The sequence below is a fragment of the Eulemur rufifrons genome, chromosome 21 (assembly GCF_041146395.1).
Source record: "Eulemur rufifrons isolate Redbay chromosome 21, OSU_ERuf_1, whole genome shotgun sequence".
Lineage (NCBI taxonomy): Eukaryota > Metazoa > Chordata > Mammalia > Primates > Lemuridae > Eulemur > Eulemur rufifrons.
In genome coordinates this window covers 17,274,962-17,298,177 of record NC_091003.1, presented here as the reverse complement: position 1 = coordinate 17,298,177, position 23,216 = coordinate 17,274,962, and the positions used below count along the sequence as shown (strand labels likewise).

Here is a 23,216-nt window from a genome sequence, read left to right as displayed (position 1 = left end):
TCGGCTCTTGCCACCACACTCTGCTAATTTTTTAAATTTTTTGTAGAGAGGGGGTCTCACTTACGTTGCTCAAGCTGGTCTTGAACTCCTGGCCTCAAGCTGTCCTCCTCCCTGGGCCTCCCAAAGTGCTACGATTACAGGCATGCGCCACTGCTCCTGGCCTACAATTTATCCATTTACTAGTTAATGGATATTTGGGTTGTTTTCAGTTTTTGGCTGTTATAAATAAAGCTCCTATGAACATTTCCATACAGATCTTTGTGTGGACATGTGTTTTCATTTCTCTTGGTTAAATATCTAGGAGTAGAAATTGCAGGGTTGTATGGTAAGTGTATGTTTATAACTTTATAAGAAACTGCCTGTTTTGCATTCCCACCAGCAACCTATGATAATTCCAGTGCTTCCAATCCATGTCACTTGATATTGTCAGTCTTTATTAACTTTACTCATTCTAGTGAGTCTGTAGTGATTTATCATCATGGTTTTAATTTGTAATTTCCAGATGACTAATGATGATTGTCTTTTCATGTGCTTGTTTGCCATTTATGTATCTTTGGTGAAGTGTCTCTTCAAATCTTTGCACATTGGGAAAAAAAGTAGGTTTTTGTTTATTGCTAAATTTCGGGAGCTCTTTATGTATTCTGGATATGAGTCCATTATCACAGGTTTTGAAAATCACAGATTTGAAAATATTTTCTTGTAGTTTGTGGTTTGCCCTTTCATTCTCTTAACAGTGTCTTTCAGGTAACACAAAATTTTAATATGTAGTCCAAGTTGTTTTTTTTTTTTCTTTTATAGTTAATGCTCTCTATAGTCTATCTAAGAAATCATCTCTAAACCTAAGGTCACTAATATTTTCTGAAATTTTCTTCTGAAAGTTTTATAGCTTTATATTTAAATCTGTGAAATACTTCAAATTAAAGTTTGTGTAATGGGTGAGGTAAGGGTTGAGGTTTCTTTTTGTGTATGCTGTAGATATCTAAATTTTCCTCTAAGCAATGCTTTAGTTACATTCCACAAAATGATGTATTGTGTACTACCATTCATTTGAAATATTTTCTAACTTCACTTGTAATGCTTTTTTTGGCCTCTGGATTATTTAGAAGTATGTTGTTTAATTTCCACATATGTGGGTTGTTCTAGATTTTTTTTTTTTTTTTTGAGACAGAGTCTTGCTTTGTTGCCCTGGCTAGAATGAGTGCCGTGGCGTCAGCCTAGCTCACAGCAACCTCAAACTCCTGGGCTTAAGCGATCCTACTGCCTCAGCCTCCCGAGTAGCTGGGACTACAGGCATGCGCCACCATGCCCGGCTAATTTTTTTTTTTTATATATATATTTTAGTTGGCCAGATAATTTCTTTCTATTTTTAGTAGAGACGGGGTCTCGCTCTTGCTCAGGCTGGTCTCGAACTCCTGACCTCGAGCGATCCACCCGCCTCGGCCTCCCAGAGTGCTAGGATTACAGGCATGAGCCACCGCGCCCGGCCCTGTTCTAGATGTTTTGTTACTAATTTCTAATTCCATTGTGGTCAGACAACATACTCCAGAGGATTTCAGTCTTTTGAATTTGCGATTTGTTTGGTGGTGAGACTTATGGTCTGTCATGGTGAATGTTCTGTGACTTTGAAAAGAGCGTGTATTCTGTAGATGGATATCAATTATTGGTTGGTAGTATTATATTTGAGTCTTTTATATCCTTATTTTTTTGTCTACTTGTTCTATTAATTACTGAAAGAGGAGTGCTAAAATCTGTGATTGTAGATTCAATTCTGCCAGGTTTTTTTTTTTTTAAGATTTATTTATTTATTTATTTTTAAGTCTTGTAGTTTTCTTAGGACAGCTGGTTACCTGGTGTGTCTTTTCCCACGTGTTTCTTGTAATCAGCATAATCAGTTAGGTGTTGCTTTTTTATTAGGCTAACAGTATCCACCTTTTAATTTTTGTCTTCAAAACGTTCATTTACATGTAAGTATCCATATGGTTAGGTTTAAGTCTACCATCTTCCTATGTTTTCCAGTTATCTTATCTGTTCTTTCTTTTCGTGTCTTTTTGCAGGTTGAGTATTTTGTGAGTTTTCCTTTTATCTTCTCTATTGGTGTATTAGCTATACTTGTTTTATTTTTTCTGTGGCTGTTCCAGAGTAGGCACATGCAAATTATCATAGTCTACTATCTATAAGAACCCTATGGTAGGGTATCTCTGTTTTCCCACGTCCTATTCTTTTTGCTATTGTCATACATTTTACTTCTGAATATGTTACAAAACCTGTAATTCATTCATAATATATATGCTTTAAACAGTCAGTTGTCTTTTAAAGAGGAACAGGTTTTATTCATTTGAATTCTTCAAGGCTTGTCTTTATTTAAAACTTTATTAGGGTGGGCTGAGAGAGGAGCCATTGCCCTAGGGCGGCTAGTTTAGCCCTGATTAGGAGGTCTCAGCTGAACGCACTGAGTTTGGTAAGGTCTCTTTACTCTGGTTGGTCAGAACCAGAACGCCTGTGTAAACTCTGGTAGTTATGTTTAATAGTTCCCAAGTAGTTGCTTGTTACCCAATGATTGTTGTTTGCCCACCCTCGTGAAATTTCACCCAATGAAGGATGCCCCATAAATTACATCTGCCTTAGCCTTCTGATACTTATTTAAGCTTCAGCTCTGGTTGGATTCTCAGTTTTCCCTTTCAGGCTGTGGTCTGGAGAGTGCCTCAGAACACAAAGCTTGGGCAGTCACAGGGCTCAGGTAATTTGTTTTATTTCTCTCAGTGTTCACAGTTCTGTGCTGTCTATTGTCCAACATCTAAGAATACTTGTTTTGTGTATCTTGTCTGGTATTGTAGTTGTTTAAGGTGGAAGGGCTAGTCCATGCAGTGAGCTGTGATGACATTCTTAAAAACCTGCTTTAACATTACAAGAGGAAAAATGATTGTAAATGGCTATTTTTCATATGAAGGAAGCATTGAATTTTCATGTTGATTGTTTAAAGAAAAACCGTAGCCAAAGATATCTCTTATAATTGGGTTAGGGTTAGAACTATGGACTTAAGTTTTGTTTTCTCAATAATATTACCCCCTTCTCTCCTCACTCAAGAAAAATCCCTTTATCTAAGACTTTATTTATTTTTTGGGGGACAGAGTCTCGCTCTGTTGCCCAGGCTAGAGTGCCGTGGCGTCAGCCTAGCTCACAGCAACCTCAAACTCCTGGGCTCAAGCAATCCTCCTGCCTCAGCCTCCCGAGTAGCTGAGACTACAGGCATGCACCACCATGCCCAGCTAATTTTTTCTGTATATATTTTTAGTTGTCCATATAATTTCTTTCTATTTTTAGTAGAGACGGGGGTGGGGGGGGGTCTCGCTCTTGCTCAGGCTGGTCTCGAACTCCTGAGCTCAAACAATCTGCCCGCCTCGGCCTCCCAGAGTGCTAGGATTACAGGCGTGAGCCACTGCGCCCGGCCTAAGACTTTATTTTTTTTGGAGACAGGGTCTCTTGCTCTGTTGCCCTGGCTAGAGTGCAGTGGCGTCATCATAACTTACTGCAACCTCAAACTCCTGGGCTTAAGCTATCCTCTTGCCTCAGCTTCTCAAGTAGCTGGGACTACAGGTGCATACCACCGTGCCCAGCTAATTTTTTTTGTATTTTTGGTAGAGACGGAGCCTCCCTCTTGCTCAGGCTGGTCTCAAACTCCTGAGCTCAAGCAATTCTCCCACCTTGGCCTCCCAGAGTGCTAGGATTACAGGTGTGAGCCACCACACCCAGCCTTTTTATATAAGATTTTAAAAATTGCACTGGAGTAGTAGGGCACAGTGGTGCACTCCTGTAGTCCCAGTTACTTGGGAGGCTCTGGTGGGAGGATCACTTGAGCTCAGGAGTTTGAGGACAGCCTGGGCAACATAGTGGGACCTCATCTCTTAAAATTAAAAAGAAAAAAATTGTGGTGGGATTTGCATTAAAAGTTGCAATACCCACATAATAGCTTTATAATCATAATGCTTAATTTTTATCTGCCTTCTAAATTGAACAGTCCTTGTTCATCAGTACCTTTATTTCACTCGAACAAATCTTTATGCCAAATTTGGCATCACCAAAGGAATAGTGCTAGCATTTAAGTATTGACAAATGAGGACAAATAGTTTTCCCTCATTTTAATGTCATTATTAGTAGGTAAACAATAGAAGCTTATAAAATATGCATTTACTTAATACCTTTTTTGGGTTTCCTTTTATAGCTTTAATGTCTTGGTAAAAAGCCATTTTATAGGTAAATTGACACATGTCCGTGATATGTATGGGTAAGTGAGGTCTTTGTGTAGCTTGAAGATCTTGTAAGTACATAGCATTTTCTCACTGTTAAATGGGATTAGAATAGCTATCAAAGGATCACTTGATATAGGAAATATATTGATAATTTATTTTGAAATTGTAAAATACATTTTTCTCTCTGAAATCATGAAATGTCTTATGTTGCTAATGTAGAGAATTTAAGTGTTTAATTTAGAAAAGATTAGTAACTGCTGGTGTTATCTGGCATGAGATGAACCTGGAAGGGAAGTGTCGGGGAGCATGACATGTATTTGAACTGTTTAGAACTTTCTTTAGAGATGTATTGTTCTTTCTTACACTAGTATTCCAGTATATGCCTGAATAACATTTTTTCTTCTTGTTTTACTGAAAAATAATTCCACGGTGTTAAGGAGGCATTCCTAAATTGGTCACCTGATTTAAAACAGCTTCCTTGAGTTCTCTAATTAACTTTGAGTTTTAATTTTTCTTTTTGATAGCAGGTAGGCATTCTCTGAAGCATTCACTGTGCCTTGAAACATCTTTCTCTTTCATATATTTGCGTTTTTCCTTCGTAGGACTTCGCTTAGGCTTATTAATATGATACATTTTTACCATGTGCCACTTATTTAGTAGGCACTGATATTCTGTAGGCCCCTGTGCGTATAGTGGTGAACGAGATCTCTCCTCGTTCAGTTTGTAGCCTATGAAGAAAAAGGAGTAAGAATTGGAGAAATACTCATGTCTAAGTTGCTTTCTTGAGTGAAGTGGATAAAATACTCTGAATTATTAAGATAGGTTTCTTACTTTTGTACACTAGGAATTTTAAGAGAATCTGTCTCACTTTTTAAAGGTCATATGTCATATGGTAAGAGTAAAGGGAATTTTAATAAAGTGTGATGCTACTGGTTGTAGATAATAAAAGCGTTAAAAAAAATATTTGCCTTTAAGAATAGAAAGAAAGAATAGTCTGTCTGTATGGTCAGTTGAATTGTCTAATTTACTTTCTCCCCACCAGGGACATTTTAGTGTAAGGCAAAAATCTAAAATTATTGCTCTTAATATCATATGACTACATAGTTTTGCTAGTAGTCACTGAGTCATTAATTAAGTTACCTCATTTTATGCTTCCTGTTCTTTTTCTGAGGGGGGGGAAAAGGTTTACTGTAGGCCCCACCTCTTAATTATTCAGCAAGGCATATTTTTATTCTTAACAACATAACTGTACATAAAAGTAAATGACATTTTGTCTTGCTGTGGATTTCTCACTGACATTATCGGCTGAAGTGATTTAATCTGTCCAATTTTATGTACATTGAAAACAAAAGCTAGCCAAGAAAGGAGAAAGGGAACTCTTCTCAAGAGGTTAATAAAATTATTGTCTTAAACAGTGATATATGCTTAATAAGACATATGACTCTTCAAGTTTAGTAAGACTCTGTTGAAGTTTAACAAATATTTCTGGACTTTTTGGTGGGCGGAGGATAGAGTCTTGCTCTGTCACCCCGGCTAGAGTGCAGTGGTGTCGTTGCTCACTGCAACCTCAAACTCCTGGGCTCAAGCAATCCTTGTGCCTCAGCCTTCCTAGTAGCTGGAACTATAGGTATGCGCCTCAACGTCTGGCTAATTTTTTCTCTTTTTAGTAGAGATGGGGGTCTCCCTCTTGCTCAGGCTGGTCTCGAACTCCTGACCTCAAGGAATACTCTTGCCTTGGCCTCCCAGAGTGCCAGGATTACAGTCATGAGCCACCGGGCCAGGCCTATTTCTGGACTATTTATAGTCACTTTTTGGGCATATTTCCAGTTCAAATTTAATCTTTAGGAAATATTTTTCTAGATTAAACTCAACCCAATATAATTACGTTTGCAATGTATTTCTTCTTCTTCTTTTTTTTTTTTTTTTTTTTGAGACAGAGTCTCACTCTGTCGCCCAGGCTAGAATGCCGTGGCGTGAGCCCAGCTCACATCAACCTCAAACTCCTGGGGTCAAGCAATCCTTTTGCCTCAGCCTCCCTGGTAGCTGGGACTACAGGCATGCACCACCATGCCCGGCTGATTTTTTCTATATATTTTTAGTTGTCCAGCTAATTTCTTTCTATTTTTAGTAGAGACGGGCGTCTCGCTCTTGCTCGGGCTGGTCTTGAACTCTTGATCTTGAGCGATCCTCCTGCCTCGGCCTCCCAGAGTGCTAGGTTTACAGGCATGAGCCACCGCACCTGGCCTCTTTATTTTCTTTTAGCAACATTTTACAGTTTCCTTTTTTCTTCTTTTTTTATTTTTTTGTTTTTTGAGATAGTCTCCCTCTGTTGCCCCAGCTAAAGTGCAGTGGCATCATCACAGTTCACTGCAACCTCAAGCTCCTGGGCTCAAGTGATCCTCATGCCTCAGTATCCTGAGTAGCTGGGACTACAGGCACATGTCACCACACCCTCTCTCTATCTTTTGTGGAGACAAGGTCTCACTCCTGCTCAGGCTGGTCTCAAACTCCTGACCTCAAGCAGTCCTCCTGCCTTGGCCTCCCAGAGTGCTAGGATTACAGGCCTGATTCATTGTGCCCAGCCCGTTTTATAATTTTTAACGTATCAGTCTTTTGCTTGCTTGGTTAGGTTTATTTCTTAGTATTTTATTTTTATTATTGTAATTTTTTTTTTTTTTTGCCAAAGAAGATGGGAGTTTTTAATATGATAGACATCTTGTCACAACAGAAGACCAAGAGAAGCTGCCTCAAATCTGTCTCCTGTAATTGTTTTCTTAATTCTTGTATTGGAATTGTTCATTTCTTTTATGGATTGCTCATTATTTTTTTTGTATCTTAGACCAAGAATAGAATTGCTAGATTTTATAGCTTATAACTAACTTCGTTATCCATATTAATGTTTATAATTTCTCTGGTTGTCTTATGTAATAGGCTTTAAAAATGTTTGGCATGAAGTAATTTGAAAAGCATTTTTCCGTTAAATTTTTTGAGATCAGTGTTAATTTGTGTGTCCTGTGTTCTGTCTGGATATGTTGGACTGGTAGCTTGCAAGTGGCCTAAGCCTTGGAGATAAATTGATTTAAACTGAAGAGTAATTTGAGTGGATAATTGCACATACATCTTAAAAGGATAAATCCCATTTTTTAAAAAAGGAACCAAGAAGTAAAATGAAAAAATGTTACCTTTTTGTTTTCCTTAAAAAAAAAAAAAAAAAAAGGCTTTGTTGAGATACAATTCATATGCCATAAAACTTAACCTTTGAAAGTGAACAGTTTAGTGGTTTTAGTGTAGTCAGAGTTGTACAGTCATCACCACTATCTAATTTCACCACCCCCACCCCATACCCTGTAGCCTTTAGCTGTTACTCTACTTTCCCACTCCTATTCATTCCCTGGCAACCACTAATTGACTTTCTGTTTCTATGGATATATATCTATTTTGGATATTTTAAATAAATAGAATCATACAGTATGTGGCCCTTTTTGTCTGGCTTCTTTTCATTTAGCTTGATGTTTTTAAAGATTCGTCTATGTTGTAGCATGTTATCAGGACTTACATTCCTTTAGTGGCTGAATAATATTGTATAGATATACCACATTTTGTTTATCCATTCATCCATCAGTGGACATTTGGATTGTTTCCATTTTTTTCACTATTATGAGTACTGTTGCTTTGAATCTTTATGTACAAGTTTTTGTGTGTACACGTTTTCTGTCCTTTTGAGTATACTTAGGAGTGAAATTGCTGTGTCATATTTTAACTGTATGTTTAACTTTTTGAAGAACTACCAGACTGTTTTCCACATTGGAGTTATTATACTATTCCTACCAGCAATATATTAGGGTTCTAATTTCTCCACATTTGACTGCACTTATTATATGTAATTTTGATCCTTGCCATTCTAGTGGGTTTGAAGTGGTATCTCGTAGTTTTATTTTGTGGTTCCTTAATGACTAATGATAAATATCTTTTCAAGCACTCGTGAGCCATTTGTATCTCTTTAGAGATGTGTTTATTCAGATGTTTTGTCCATCTTTTATTTGGGACTTTAAAAAAATTGTTGAGTTGTATGAGTTCTTTATATATTCTGGATACAAGTCCCTTATCCTTGGGTTGTCTTTTCTATTTCTTGATTGTGCCCTTTGGAGCACCAAAATATTTACTTCTGATGAAATCTCATTTATTTTTTGCTTTAGTTATTTATGCATTTGGTTTCATATTTCAGAAACCATTGCCTAAACCAACGTCATGAAGATTTACTCCTGTTTTCTTACAAAAGTTTTTGCTCATGTTTTGGCCCGTGACCTGTTTTGAGTTAATTTTTGCATATGGTGTTGAGGTAGAGGTCCTATTTCATTCTTTGGTATGTGGATATTCAGTTGTCCCACCACCATTTGTTGGAAAAACTATTCTTTTCCTCATTCAGTTAACATCCTGTGAAAAATAAATTGACCATGTATGTAAGGGTTTGTTTCTGGACATTTAATTCTGTTCCATTGGTCTGTATGTCTACCCTTATGCTAGCTACTAGCAATTGTTGCGGTTACTGTAGTAAGTTTAGAAATCGAAGTGTGAGTTATTCAACTTTGTTCTCTTTCACGATTGTTTTGGGTATTTTGGGTTCCTTGTATTTCCATATGAGTTTTAGAATCATCTTGTAAATAATATGCAAAAAGCCAGCTGCTATTTTTAGGGTTTTTGGGCATGTTGCTACATGAGATGTCTTTCTGTTCATTTGGTTATCTTTAATTTCTTTCAATAATGTTTTATAGTTTTGAGCTTTACTTTTTTAAATTGTTTTTTCATTTTCTCTTCTGGATTTTGAGATGTATTAGACTGCTGTGGTCCCCTGGGCCAAGGACCAGTACTGGTCCATGGCCTTGTTAGGAACTGGGCTGCACAGCAGGAGGTGAACCGTGGGTGAGTGAACGAAGCTTCATCTATATTTACAGCCGCTCCCCCTGGCTTGCGTCACTGCCTGAGCTCCACTCCCCACCCCCTCACCTGTCTGGGGAAAAATTGTCTTCCATGAAACTGGTCCCTGTTGCCAAAAAGGTTGGGGACTGCTGTATTAGAGGATACTTTTATTCTTCCTTAGTGGTAGTGGTAGTAGTTTATCAAAAGACAAAACCTGAATATTGATGGGATGTCTAAAGTGATGCACAATATGGTGCATTCCAGAGGCACAGCAACACTTACGTGAAGTGATAGAGGTGTTTCTTGGACTCCTAAAGGGAGGAAAATGTATTACATCATATTGTTATTTGCATCAGCACCTTCCAAAATTAATTTTCAGTATTCAGGTAGATGAACAAATATGCTCCTTATAAAATATTAAAACATAGGGCTAAAATCCCTTTAAACATCATTTTCAGTCCTGTTCTTTTTCTCATCCTCTGTATAGGTAATCACTATATAATCAGTTTTTTTTCTTCCAGGCTCCCCCCATGCCTTTATGTATGTACGTACCACCAAATAATATGTAACATTCTTTTTTTTCCTTTTTTAAACACTTACTCATATTTTCCCCCATTGGTGGATATTTAGGCTGTTTCCAGTTTTTGTTCTTACAACCTATTTACAGTGAAGTTTTTTTTTTTTTTTAAAAAACATGCCTCCAGTGCACATGTGTGACTGCTTTGCTGAGGTATATGAAGAGAAGTAGAGTTGCTTGGTCATATGGTATGCATAGCAGTAGTTTTAATATACTACCAAGACCATTACCAAAATGTATACAAGTACTCATTTTTCCACTAGTGCCAGTACTTGAAATTAACCAATATTCGACTTTTTGCCAATCCTTTGGATGGAAAATAGTTTTCATTCTTTTAATTTGCATTTTTTATGATTATGAGGTTGAGGTATTTTCATATGTATGTTGAACATTTGCAATTTCCTGTTATCTTTTGTCTGTTTCTCAATTGGTATTTTTTTCTCACTCATGGATTATAGGAAGTGTTTTATTGGATATGCTCAACTCTTTAAATTATTGTAAAATGGCTTTAGGAAAGTGTACACTTGTTGTCTGTTTACTCTGACTTGTCATTTTTGAAGACGTTCTAACATTTAAGGGGAAGGTCCATATTTTGACTGAAATGTTTATGGCATTGGGGAAGTGGTTGAGGGCTGAAAGTGATATGTGGAGAGTGGTGAGGGCCCATGGGAGGGACATAGATTGGGTTCCACATAAATGGCCTTTTAATTTCTTCAGGTTGAATCAATATCAGTGAATTAGTTTCTTAGTATTTGATTTCCCAATAAAAGCTTTTTAAAAAAAGTTTAGAGTGTGTGTGAGTGTATACTTTTACTGTTTAAAGTTAATTTATTAAGGTAAATTTGTATACAACAAAATTCACCAGTATGTTTTGAAAAATGTATACACTTATACAATCACCACCCAATCAAGATATAGAATATTTCCATCACTGCAAGGAATTTCAAGTGCCCTTTTGCCAACAGTTCTTCTTACCCCAGCAAACCACTGATCTGATCTCTGTCACAGTAGGTTAGTTTTGCCTCTTACAGAATTTAACGTAAATGGTCATTCCCAGACATTTTATGTGGACTTCAGAGCTTATGATTGTATTCAGTTTGTTATTAAGAATGTGAACTTAAAAATGATTAACTTTAAGAATTGTTGGTTTAAAAATTTATATTTCCCTAGAGTTGAGGGTTATTTCTGAATGTGACTTGGGAACTTTACTTCACTATTTAATAAAAATTTTTGCTTTAAATTCTGCTGTGGAAATACTGACACAACAAGGTTAACAGTACTTAAATCTCTGAAATGAGATATAGCCCAGTGGAAGGAAGATAGCAGTAGTTGATCTACCCTCTATCTATTTCCATACTTGCTTCTTAAATGTTAGTTTCATGGTACTGTTATCCATTACATACATTGATTTTTTTTTTTTTTTTTTTGGTCTGTATTGTCCTGTACATACAGATTATGCTTTGAACAAAGGACAACATCCAAAGTGATACAGTATTTTTGCCAAAGCTATGTTTTAAAAAAAAATAATTTTCTATTCCTATAGTCTAACCAAAGGAGGAGGGGGAAAGGGAACCTTCTTTTTCTTCTTCCTCTTTTTTTTTTTTTTTTTAAAGATTAAGAGTGGGGAGAGAAGGAAGGGAGAGTATATCTAACCTGATATCTAGACTTTTGTAAGACAAAGTGTACAGATTCGTTGAGATTGCTTGTTAATATTTGGTAGGAACTCCTGACAGCCAGCTCTTCGTTCTTCCTTGCACATGTGCCTTGATCTCACTGCACACCTTCTATTCAAACTGCTGTAACGGTTATTCTTTTGAAAAAATGCTCATCTCAGTGGTAGTCTCATGTTGACCAGGATTACAAGGACTGGTTATGAATCTGAATGCCAGTGTAATCTGTTTCAGTCTATTACATTGTAGGTTTTGGATTTGAACCAAGAAGTTCTCAGTTCTCTAAGTCTTTCTTGCATGTTCTCATAATTAAACTGAAATATAATATACATATGATATAGTAATCTTAAAGCTTGATAACTTTTTACATATGTATAGACCCATGTAACTACACCCACGTTAAAATACAGAACATTTATAGCCCAGGTTCCGTTCCACTCTTTCTCAGTCAGTATAAACCCTCAAGAGATAATCACTGTTTTGTGTTCTATTACCGTAGTGCCTTTGTTTTTTTGTTTTTGTTTTGTTTTTTGTTTTTTGTTTGTTTCATGGTAAAAGTTCTTTTCAAAATGTTCCGTGTTTTTTGGCTGTAAATTTAACAGCACTGAATTGTGGCATAACTAACCTATTAGTGAAGTTATAAGCAAAGGTTGCTTGGAAGGCTCTGAAGGGAGCAAGACAGATTATATGATTCAGATGATTAATAGCGTCATTCTAAGATGGTCTTATGTAGCATTCCTCATGGTCAGAGTGTACTTTAGTTGGGACTAGAGAACATTCCTCTTTTTTTTTTTTTCTCCTTTTTTAAAAAATTTAAGCATATTATGGGGATACAAATGTTTAGGTTACATATATTGCCCTTGCCCCACCGAAGTCAGAGCTTCAAGTGTGTCCATACCCCAGACAGTGCACATCGCACCCATTACATGTGTAGAGAACATTCCTTTTTATTTGGGTTCTACCATAAGGAAAATACTGAAAAAATAAAAGAATAATGAAGTAATGTAATGAATGTTCATGTACCTACAACCTAATTTAGCAAATAGTTGTCTTCTGTCATACTTTTTCAGATTTAAAAAAATTTTTATTTTTAGAGATAGAGGTCTCACTATGTTACCAGGCTGGATTTGAATTTCTGGGCTGAAGGGATCCTCGTGCCTCAGCCTCCGCTCTTGGGATTACAGGTATATGCCACCTGCCACTGTGTCCCCCAGCTGTTTCAGATTTTTAAAAATAACTTTTTGCCACTGGGTGTGGTAGCTCACGCCTGTAATCCTAGCACCCTGGGAGGCCGAGGTGGGCGGATTGTTTGAACTCAGGAGTTCGAGACCAGCCTGAGCAAGAGTGAGACCCTGTCTCTACTATAAATAGAAAGAAATTATATGGATAGCTAAAATATATATATAGAAAAATTAGCCGGGCATGGTGGCACATGCCTGTAGTCCCAGCTACTCGGGAGGCTGAGGCAGGAGGATTGCTTGAGCCCAGGAGTTTGAGGTTGCTGTGAGCTAGGCTGACACCATGGCACTCTAGCCCGGGCACCAGAGTGAGACTCTGTCTCAAAAAAAAAAAAAAAAAAAAAAAAAAAAAAAAAAAAAAAAGAAAAATTTTTGCTATAGTATAATTTGAAATAACATAAGGAGCTCCCAGTCCTCCTCACCAGTTGTTTATATTTTGTTTCATATGTGTTATTTACTTCTCTTTCCAGTTTTTCCCCCTGAATTATTTGAGAGTAAAGTGGAGGCACTGTCTCCTTTGCCTCTAAATACTTGAGAGTTTATTTCCTAACAATAAGGACATTCTCTTATATAACCACAGGCTATTCTGCATGAATTTTTACAGATTAATTTTGAGGGTAATTTATGTCCAAGTTTTTGGATACACCTCATAACTGGCAAAATGTTTCATATATTACCTCAGATTTGTATACCATCAGAATGTTCAGTGTGTTTTAGTAGTGTTAATGTAAATGTAGCTTGTTTTTCTATTGGTCAGGTCATTTTGAAATTTGAGAACTAACAAGTTGACTGCCACACTAGAGGGAAAAAATTTTTCCTTGAGGCCATGGTGTTTTATTATGAAACTAGAATAAAAACTTAGAAAACAAAATGATCCTTTCTAATTCAATGACAAAAATTTTTTTTTTTTGATGATAGTCTTTTTTTTTATTTTTTATTTTTTTATTTTTTCATTTTTTTTCAATTTAATTTTACAGAATCAAAGAGTCTAACAGTATATCTTGTTAGATACAGTATGTCCTCATAATGTATACATTATTTCTTGTACAATGATATGAAATAATATGGGAAATATTCATGATAAATTATTAAGTGAACAGTGCAAGTTAAAAACAAAAAAATATGGAACACTTCACGAATTTGCGTGTCATCCTTGCGCAGGGGCCATGCTAATCTTCTCTGTATCGTTCCAATTTTAGTATATGTGCTGCCGAAGCGAGCACGAAAAATTTTTTATTTTCTGCATGTGAGTTATATGCAGTTAAATTGTCAGTATTAATTGTAACAATAAGAACCTCAAGATTTTCACGAACCAACTGCACGGTTTTGCCCAGAAGGCTACCCATCATGTGACATGTATGCTACAGCATGGCGGCCCGAGTTGCCTGCATGCCATGTGGCTCCCAAGGTAAGGAGACATGTGAGTTACATATGCTTCATGAGGCCCCGGGCTCAAAACTAGTGTGAGTTAAATACAACTCACATGGCAGTTATTGTGTCAAAATACATCTTGCAGACCTGTATTTGTGTTTCATTGGGTGGTTGTCACCTGGTATGTTATCTTCCAGTATATTCACATAATATTTGAAATGAGAGGGTACTAATCAGATTTTAGTCTGTCAATGGTAGTAACCCAACAGAGCAGGCATTTCTTTCTTTCTTCCTTTTTTTTTTTTTTTTGAGACTAGATGTCACTATGTTGCTCAGGCCTTGAGCTCCTGGCCTCAAGCTATTCTCCCATCTCAGCCTCCTGAATGAGGGGGCCAGGCAGCTTATAGCTGGGACTACAAGTCCATGCCATCATACTCAATTAGAACAGGCATTTTTAGTTGTCCCTTCTTCTGCTTGTCCAGCCACATTTATTCTCCTACCTGTTCTCCCTACAATATTATACATTTTTAGGGTAGTTTATTTATGGATAAAGATGTTTATATTATATATATATCTATGGAAGTGAATAAATTTTCTTGTGAAAATTAAACTGAGGACACTAAAGGTCTTAGTGCACACATCTAACCAAATGAGCAGCTATCTCAGAGTACTTGAAGGTCATGCCCTGTCTGGACATTCTGGAGCCCAGTTTTTCTCTTGTACATGTAACTTCTGAAGTTTTCCCATGCCATATTTGTGTTTTAATATAAAGTCCATAATAAGTGATCTCTTTTCTTTAGTATCTAAGTTTCAGTACTTTATTATAGATTGTAATATTTGGAGAATTTGAAAAAATTCCTATCCTTGTTTTAAGGAAAACTGGGGCATGCAGGTGATCTTGTCACATCATGGTGAGGTGTCCATTCTACTGATATTTTAGAATCTAGAAACATACTAGCTTTTTGACCTTGGGCAAGTTACTTAATCCTTAGGAAACTTGAAGCCCTCACTGTTAAAATGGGATAAGTAGCACCTACTTCAACAACCCTATGAGGATTAAATGAGCTAATGCATGAAAAGTACATAGCCCAGTGATTGGCACATAGTTCAGTAAATACTCACTTTAAAGTATGAAAATAATGGTATTTATTTGGAGTTTGGTTTTGCTTAAGAAGTAATAGTTATCTAGAGTACTTTTATTAGGCATATATTGTATTTAAGCAGAGCTTTATGTGCAATTTATTTTAATTGTTTGTTCTCTTGTGAACTAAGAAACGGACACTTCTATAATGAAGACCTTTTAAGAGATTTTAAAATATACCTTAGTTTGTTCTCCAATAATCTCATGAGATTGTTAGGTCAGGGAGTATAATTACATTTCTTTTGAGAGCTAAAAGCAGATACCTAGACATTGTGTAGTGCAGCTAGTTATTGACCCATAACAGGACTGTAGTGTTAACAGAGCTAATGTGTATGTGATTATTAAATACCCGGTACGCTTCTCAGTGCTTCCATTTATTAGCTCACATAATCCTCATAATAACATATGAGATACTGTTGCCATGGAAGCATGAGAAAGAAAAAGTGACTTGCTCATGATTACAGAACTAATAGATGCCTGAATTGGGTTTTGAGGCAAGGGTGGACCCTTAACTATGTGAGAATGTGTTAAAAACTAATATTTTTTAACATGCAAATGTACATTTTTAATTCTTACCTTAAACATTAGTATTACCCTTGAAAGCTTTAAAACATTAACTGCCAGTTTTGAGCAGTTTTAAGCCTCATGAAGGATATGTAACTCATGTCTCTTCACTTTGGGAGCCCCGAGAACTGTTTTTCAAGTTGCATATAACTCACGCACAAAAGACAATAAAAAAATAATAAATTTGGCCGGGCGCGGTGGCTCACGCCTGTAATCCTAGCACTCTGGGAGGCCGAGGCGGGTGGATCGCTCGAGGTAAGGAGTTCGAGACCAGCCTGAGCAAGAGTGAGACCCGTCTCTACTAAAAATAGAAAGAAATTATATGGACAACTAAAATATATATATACAAAAAATTAGCCGGGCATGGTGGCGCATGCCTGTAATCCCAGCTACTCGGGAGGCTGAGGCAGTAGGATCGCTTAAGCCCAGGAGTCCGAGGTTGCTGTGAGCTAGACTGACGCCACGGCACTCACTCTAGCCCGGGCAACAGAGTGAGACTCTGTCTCAAAAAAAAAAATAAAATAAAATAAATTTACATTAAATTAGAACGGATCATTTTGTTTTTGAAGTTTTTACTCTGTTTTCGTAATAAAACACCATGGTGCCAAGGAAATTTTTTTCTAGTGTGGCAATGTGTTAAAAACAGGCAAAACCGAAGTGATAGGGCAGTGTAAAAGGGGAAGTCATTCTTTCACAAGGCCATCTAAAAAGTAAAGAATAGAAATAACATTGCCACAAATTGTGGGGAGTAGAATGAAGGAAGAAAAGCAGGATATCTAGTTTTAAATCCTGACCTTTGCAAAAGAATTTGCATTTCTGATGGAAGTTTACTGTCTGGTTGAATAATCACTTCTCTCTCTGCTCCCTTTGAGGAGAAAAGTTTAGAAGATGAAGACAATATTGGCTATCCATTCTGAAATCCCTTAGCTAGGTTTGCATCTCTTTTCTGTAGCCTACAATTATATCATAGACCAAGATTAGATTCAAGAAGAATGAAAGATTCCTTAATCTGGCTCATACTGTTTACTGACTCTAACCCCATGATAAATTTTTTTGGGAATGTCAGATAATTTGGTTATGCTTGGGAACTTTTAGGTAGTTGCAGTCTCATTAATATACTGATCACATGGACCAAATTGTCTTATCCGGTCAGCTTTTTGCTTCCTTGCTCTTATATTTGCTCTATTGTGCTGGTACCCATAACAACATAAACTTACAGCCCAGTAATGCCGGGCAAGTAGACTTCCTTCCTGCCCTGGAGCTTTTTCCTGTACTAGATGCCAGCTCTGAGGATGGTGAGCCTGAGAATTTAATGGAAAACCTGATTTCCTGACTCTCTCGGGTTAGATTAGATTATCTCAGTGCTGAAATAGGCTCTGAGAAAGTGGGTAGGTAGAAAGCAATGCCTGGCTTGAGGACAATTTAATAAACGTTCAGCTTTAGAATGAATGGATTTCTTGCTGTGTTAACTTCTTGAAAATGCCATTGGCTTTAATGATACTTACTATTTAACAGTGGTAATCTGCAGTCGAACATTATGTAGTGACAGCAAGTTTTCAATTCAATAGCCATTTATTTGCCTTGGTAAATTCTGTATATTTTCTCATCTTCCCAAAGTCTTTTCCTCAGTTTTCTAAGTGAATTTGTTTGAGTAGAATGTAAAATAGTAACATAAATTAAAAATGAATAAATATGGACCCTCTCATGCTTTCCATTTGAGTTCAAGGTGATTATGTTTTTTCGTATTGTTGACCTGGCCAAAAAGCATCCTGGAGAATTTGATCTGAGTTGTAGATTTAAAGGCTACATATTATATTTTACCACCTTTTCTTAAACTTTCTGTCAGGCACTCCCTTCTATAGCTGACAAAACTAAGATACTTATTGATGTTGGCTTAAGCTTTTGTTACTATAAACTACCTCATTTTTAATGTTATCTTTCTAGTCATTTCTACTGTTTTAGCTTTATTTTGTCTTGTACTTCATTTGGATTTGCAGCTTTAAGATCCTTATCAGCAGGGCTGAATCTTATTTCTCTGGAGAATGCTGACACTTTAAATGATTATAAAAATCACTTAGTTGTTTGAGTGCCTATTGAGTGCCAAGACATCCTCTTGTAGAGACTTCTTTCTTTACCACACACTGTCTACCTTTACTCACAGCAGTTTTAAGGCTTAGGAGCTGTTTGTACTTTTTTTGCTTGGTCACTTTTTTCTTCCATAAAATAAACCTTCAAAGTTTTATAAAATACTTGTTTTTAAAGTATAAAATTTGAATAATAGCACTACATACAATTCTTGAGGCTCAAGTAAACATTAAAATGTGTTTCATAAATGTGTGTGTGAAAAAGATGTAAAGTCATTGCCTGATAAAATAAGCTTTCAAAAGCCTGTTTATTTATTTATTTTTTTTTGTTGTTGTTGATGGTTCTTAACTTGGCATCATTCTGTACTGAGTTGATGCTTCAATAGGTGCAGACCTCTCTTAAATCCGAGTCTCTGATTTGGAACCATGTATGCACTTCTGGTCATACTCGGGAGAAAAAAGATTTGTATTTGTGAACTCAGGAATGAATTTTTCTTGGTCATTAGTGTAAAGGTGTGTGTAACTTCTTTTCCTGTTTTTCTGTAGCATTTTTTTCTCAGGACTGGTTGCATAATTTGCAGGGTTGTTTGCTCAAAAATTAATTTCATGATGGCCTTTAATACTCAGAGTATTAAACCAAGTATGGAACCCTGTGTGACTGTACAGGTTACATTCCCATGAAGGTGGCCCTGTCCTGGTTAATGTGTTCAGTTCTTCAACAGGTGATTTAGAAAACTGTATATCTTCTAATTGTGTTGCATAATTGTATGTTTTGTGATGTTTATTTGAAGAAAATATATACTAAAATTTAAAATAAACTATTTTATAATATTTTGTTTTCTACTTAAGATCTAGTTAAGGAATATCACAGTTCGAATTGTTCTTGTTAAAGGTTTAAATTAAATAAACACAAAACGCCGTGGGTTCAAAAGATGGGAAAGGGGCTTTTCGGGGGCCTATTGTTTATTGTATTCAGGCATTGAAGTCTTATGGAGATAGACTTCTGAAATTGATCCTGAGTTGTGACTTTTAAGTCACATGCTTACCTCACTCTTGAGGTAACCCTATTAACCTTTTCAGGCGTAATAATTGGAATTAGCTGAAACTGCTTTTAGCAATAGCCAAATGCTGATTTTCCCAGTGAGTGAAATTGAGCATCGATTCCTGGAGATACAGTGTTTTAATGAAACCGCTCAAACTTTTCAAGGTAGACAGTATCCTGGAGTGACTTTATGTGTATGAAGGTGTAACATGACCATTTTATACAATAAGAACAATAATTGGTGTGGACTTTCAGATAGCAGCTGTGTAGTAACTCTTTATTATTAGAGTATTACTGTATATTTAATAGATGAGAAATTTGATGGGAGCTGAAACTAGAACCCTTTTTTTCCTCCAAGTAGGAAATTGGAACATCCCTAAGGTTCAACCTTTCTCCCTTTTATTTTTTTAATTGTTGCTTGTTGCCAATAAACTAGCAAGTGGTTGAACGGTTTATTTTACTAAAGGGGCTAGGTGACTGATGCCATCATAAAACACATGCCCTTGATTGTGTCATGGACTTGATCTCCTTGGAGCCTAGTTAAATTTATGGAAATTTTGGTACCTTTGAGGAACCTTATACTTTGCCCAAAATACTGGTCACCTGTGAATGCTTACTCTTTGGTTATAGGGGAAACCAGGAATTCATATGCATTTCCTAAGAAAGAAAGAGATTTGAAACAGTCAACACTGGTGACCATGGGAGAATAGTGCATATAATCTGATTGTATAATCTTTTCTAAAGACACTACACTACTTTTGGATTTAGGGTTAGAACCTCTGTTTTAGGACACTATTCTAGGATTTTAAAAGTTAAAATAAAATTTACAGAGTAAAATGCACAGATGCAAGTGTGCAGTTTGAGTTTCAGTAAATGTTCATATCAGGGTAGCTACCTCTTCAATCATTATGTAGAACTTTTACATCACATGAGAAAGTTCCATCATGCTCCTTTCTGGTTAGTCTCCCTGTCCCCCAACCCAAATTACTGTTCTGGTTTCTACCACTATAGATTAGTTTTGTCTGTTATTGAATTTCATCCAAATGGAATCATAACAGTATTTATTCTTTTGTAACTTGTTGCTTTGAGTCAACATAATGCTTTTGAGATTCATCCATGTTGTTGCAAGTATCAGCAAGTAGCTTGTTCATTTTTATTGCTAAGTGTGGTAGTCCATTGTAGAACTATACCACAATTTGTTTATCTGATCATTATCAGACATGTTGGGTTGTCTCCACTTTAGGGCCCTTATGAATAAAGTTACTGTGAACATTTGTTTAAGCCTTTTTGTGACTATGTGCTTTTATTTCTGAGTTAATACCTAGGAGAAGAATTGCTGGGTCATAGGGTAGACATATGTTTAACTTCATGAGCAGTTGTCAAACTGTCCTCTGGAGTGGTAATGCTAATTTGTACTTCATGAACCATGTATGACTTCTAGTTACTCAGTATCTTTACCAACTTTGGCTCTTGCCAGTCTCTTTAATTTTACTTATTCCAGTGGATTTAAGAGTATCTCATTGTGGTTTTCATTTGCACTTCCCTGATGACTGATTTTGAATATTTCTCATACATGACGCCTTTTCATTTTCCTAATGATATCTTTTGATAAGTAGAGGTTTTTAAAGTTAGAAAAAAATTTTATTGTGGGAAAATATACGGAACAAAATTTACTGCCATTTTAACCAGAATACACAATTCAGTGGCATTAAGTACATTCACAGTGTTGTATAACTATCACTACTATTTTCAGAATGTTTTCATCATCCCAGACAGAATCCCTGTACTCGATAAATAATAACAGGTTTGTTTTTTTTTTTTCTTTTTTAGTAGAGACAGGTTCTCGGTGTGTTGCCCTGGCTGGATTTGAACTCCTGGGCTCAAGTGATCCTCCGGGTAGCTGGAACTACAGGCACATGTCACCATGCCTGGCTAGAGGCCTTTTTTTTGTTGTTGTCGTTGTGGGTAAGGTCTCACTCTGTTGCCCAGGCAAGAGTGCAGTGGCATCATGATAGCCCACTGCAACTTCAAACTCCTGGGTTCAAGTGATCCTCCTGCCTCACCCTCCTGAGTAGCTGGGTCTATGTGCTATGTGCCACCACACCTGGCTAATTTTTCTATTTTTTGTAGAGACGAGGTCTTGCTGAGGCTACTCTCAAACTCCTGAGCTCAAGCGGATCCTCCCGCCTGGGCCTCCCAGAATGCTAAGATTACAGGTGTGAGCCACCACACCCAGCCGGGAATGGTGATTTGAATTACTTTGGTATTACTGGAAGTGTTTTAACCTATATTTTATTTTCTGTTTAGGATTCTGTGATAATATTTTGTATGAATTCCTTCCAGCTAAAAATTGGGCTTTGACTTTATAGGTAGACTTTAAGGGAGTTGCTTTGGAATGTAGGATAGACTGGGGTCAGGGAGGCAATGTGAATTAGTACTACAGGTCAAGGTACAGTTTTAAGATATTCTGTGAAATTTATCTATCAAATGCATTTTGTGACTTCATCCTGTGCTGAAAGGTGTTTTAATTTACATAGTATGCTCCCATTAGTTTTATAGTGAACTGAAAGGCAGCTTGATCCTTCTGGGTTGAGAAGCATTAGATAAAGAATGGAAGCCAGAGAAACATGCAGCAATGCCAGAATGAAAATAGGGGATGAGAATCCGGGACAAACTTTGAATCTCCTTGAAACTGCCACTTCATTCCAATGATAATCTGGAATATATTATAATATACTTAAAAAATCATAGCTCTGTTCAGGGTTGGATGAAAACTCAAGATGAAGTTAGAATTCTAAAGAAACTTGAAGTGGTTCTTGGATCTTCCCACTAGGTGACAAAGGAATAATTTAGAAAATAGATTGTCAAAACATGCAGGTTACAAAATTTATAAAGTAGTTCAGTAGTAACTGATGTGAATGCATGGGAAAGATTAAAGCCAGATACTTACTAGATAAACTAGGAACTAACTTAGTTTGTGTTGGGGATGGAGAAGTGATTGACCTAAATTTATGCATAGGCACCATGTTATAAATATCAGTTGATTCTTCCTCTAATTACGGGTTATCCCCAGAAGCCTAGTTTTTCCTTCTTCCTCCACTCCCTACTCCCATTTCCTCCCTTTAAATTTTGTCTGACTGATATAGGCACTAACAGACTATTTGCAAACCCCATTTGCTGTACCTTAAACATATCCAGATTACCGAGTTCTGTCTATACCTTTCTAGTTTTTTCCCCTCTTAAGTAAATGTTTAATGTATGTATTTCTTTCCTCTCATTTCATCTTTAGCTCTCTGGGAACTTTCACAACTCAAACTGCATAGTCCAGATTCTCTCTTGGGGAGGTTTAAATGCACATTAATGATAGTCTTTGGAGATGTCCATTTAAGCTTTTAAAACACTTTAGACTCTTATATTTTACCCTAGAAATCTCATCAGATCACAGTTGCATCAGGGGAAGAGGCACTTTAAATGCTATTTAAACACATTGAAATAATATTAAATAGGTAATTAAATAATGCTACATAAAAGTAAATATTTGTCTAGGAGAAGTATAAACAGCCAGATGGCAAGTAACACGGGGAAAAAGCTTACACTTCATGTTATAAATGAAGACTAAATAGTTGAATATATATAAAGTATCTTAGATCAGTTCTTATCATAACTGATATGAACACAGGATAAACTGATATGAACGCTGATAACATAGTTCTTATCATAACTGATATGAACACAGGTTGAATATGAATATGGATTCTCTGAGGTAACAAGATGGAAAATTATTTCTTCAGATGGTAGTAAAGTAACAAAGAGCGAGTTCACTGTTAGGATTTTTTTAAGTTAGTTTAACCAGGCAGAATACCAGGTTAGTAGTAAATCTGTTGTAGATTAGCCAGTTAAGTTGCATTTCATTCTGATAAACCTTTATTTGCAGTCGCTCTATATAAACTTACATTACAGAACATGTAAATTAGTTGTAATTGCCATTTTTAATTAGTGTATTTCTGATTTAAGCTTTTCTTGTTTTTAGAAATGTTTACTTTTATATTAAGTAGACAGTTTGTCATCAGTTACAATTAGTGAGCTATAAATTGTGTTCTTTGAAATTGCTGCTGTGTGTGATTTATAAATAGTAGCAGATTTCTCCATAAATCAAAGTAAATTCAAGATGTACATTTTACTTCTGGCAATAAATTGTTTAAATATTAAAGTAAATATTTGACATTTAATCTTAGAATATTTTATTTTTGTTCTTTGAAGCTGTAATTTTTGAGCATATTAGAATTCTAGATTGCTTAGAAATTATCGAATTTCTAATGTTAGTATGAAGGAGAAAATAATATCATATAGTTTATATTACCATGT

At 36.2% G+C, this 23,216-nt stretch overlaps 1 protein-coding gene and 1 non-coding gene across 5 annotated transcripts in view; one reads left to right on the top strand and one right to left on the bottom strand.

Moving 5' to 3' along the window:
- Window positions 1–23,216, top strand: part of MTMR3 (myotubularin related protein 3) — a 115,308-nt gene that overhangs the window by 24,802 nt on the left and 67,290 nt on the right. The gene's annotated exons all lie outside the window — the stretch shown is intronic.
- LOC138401985 (U6 spliceosomal RNA) lies at window positions 13,766–13,872 on the bottom strand. The gene has a single exon (XR_011236579.1). It is a non-coding gene; the product is annotated as a U6 spliceosomal RNA (small nuclear RNA).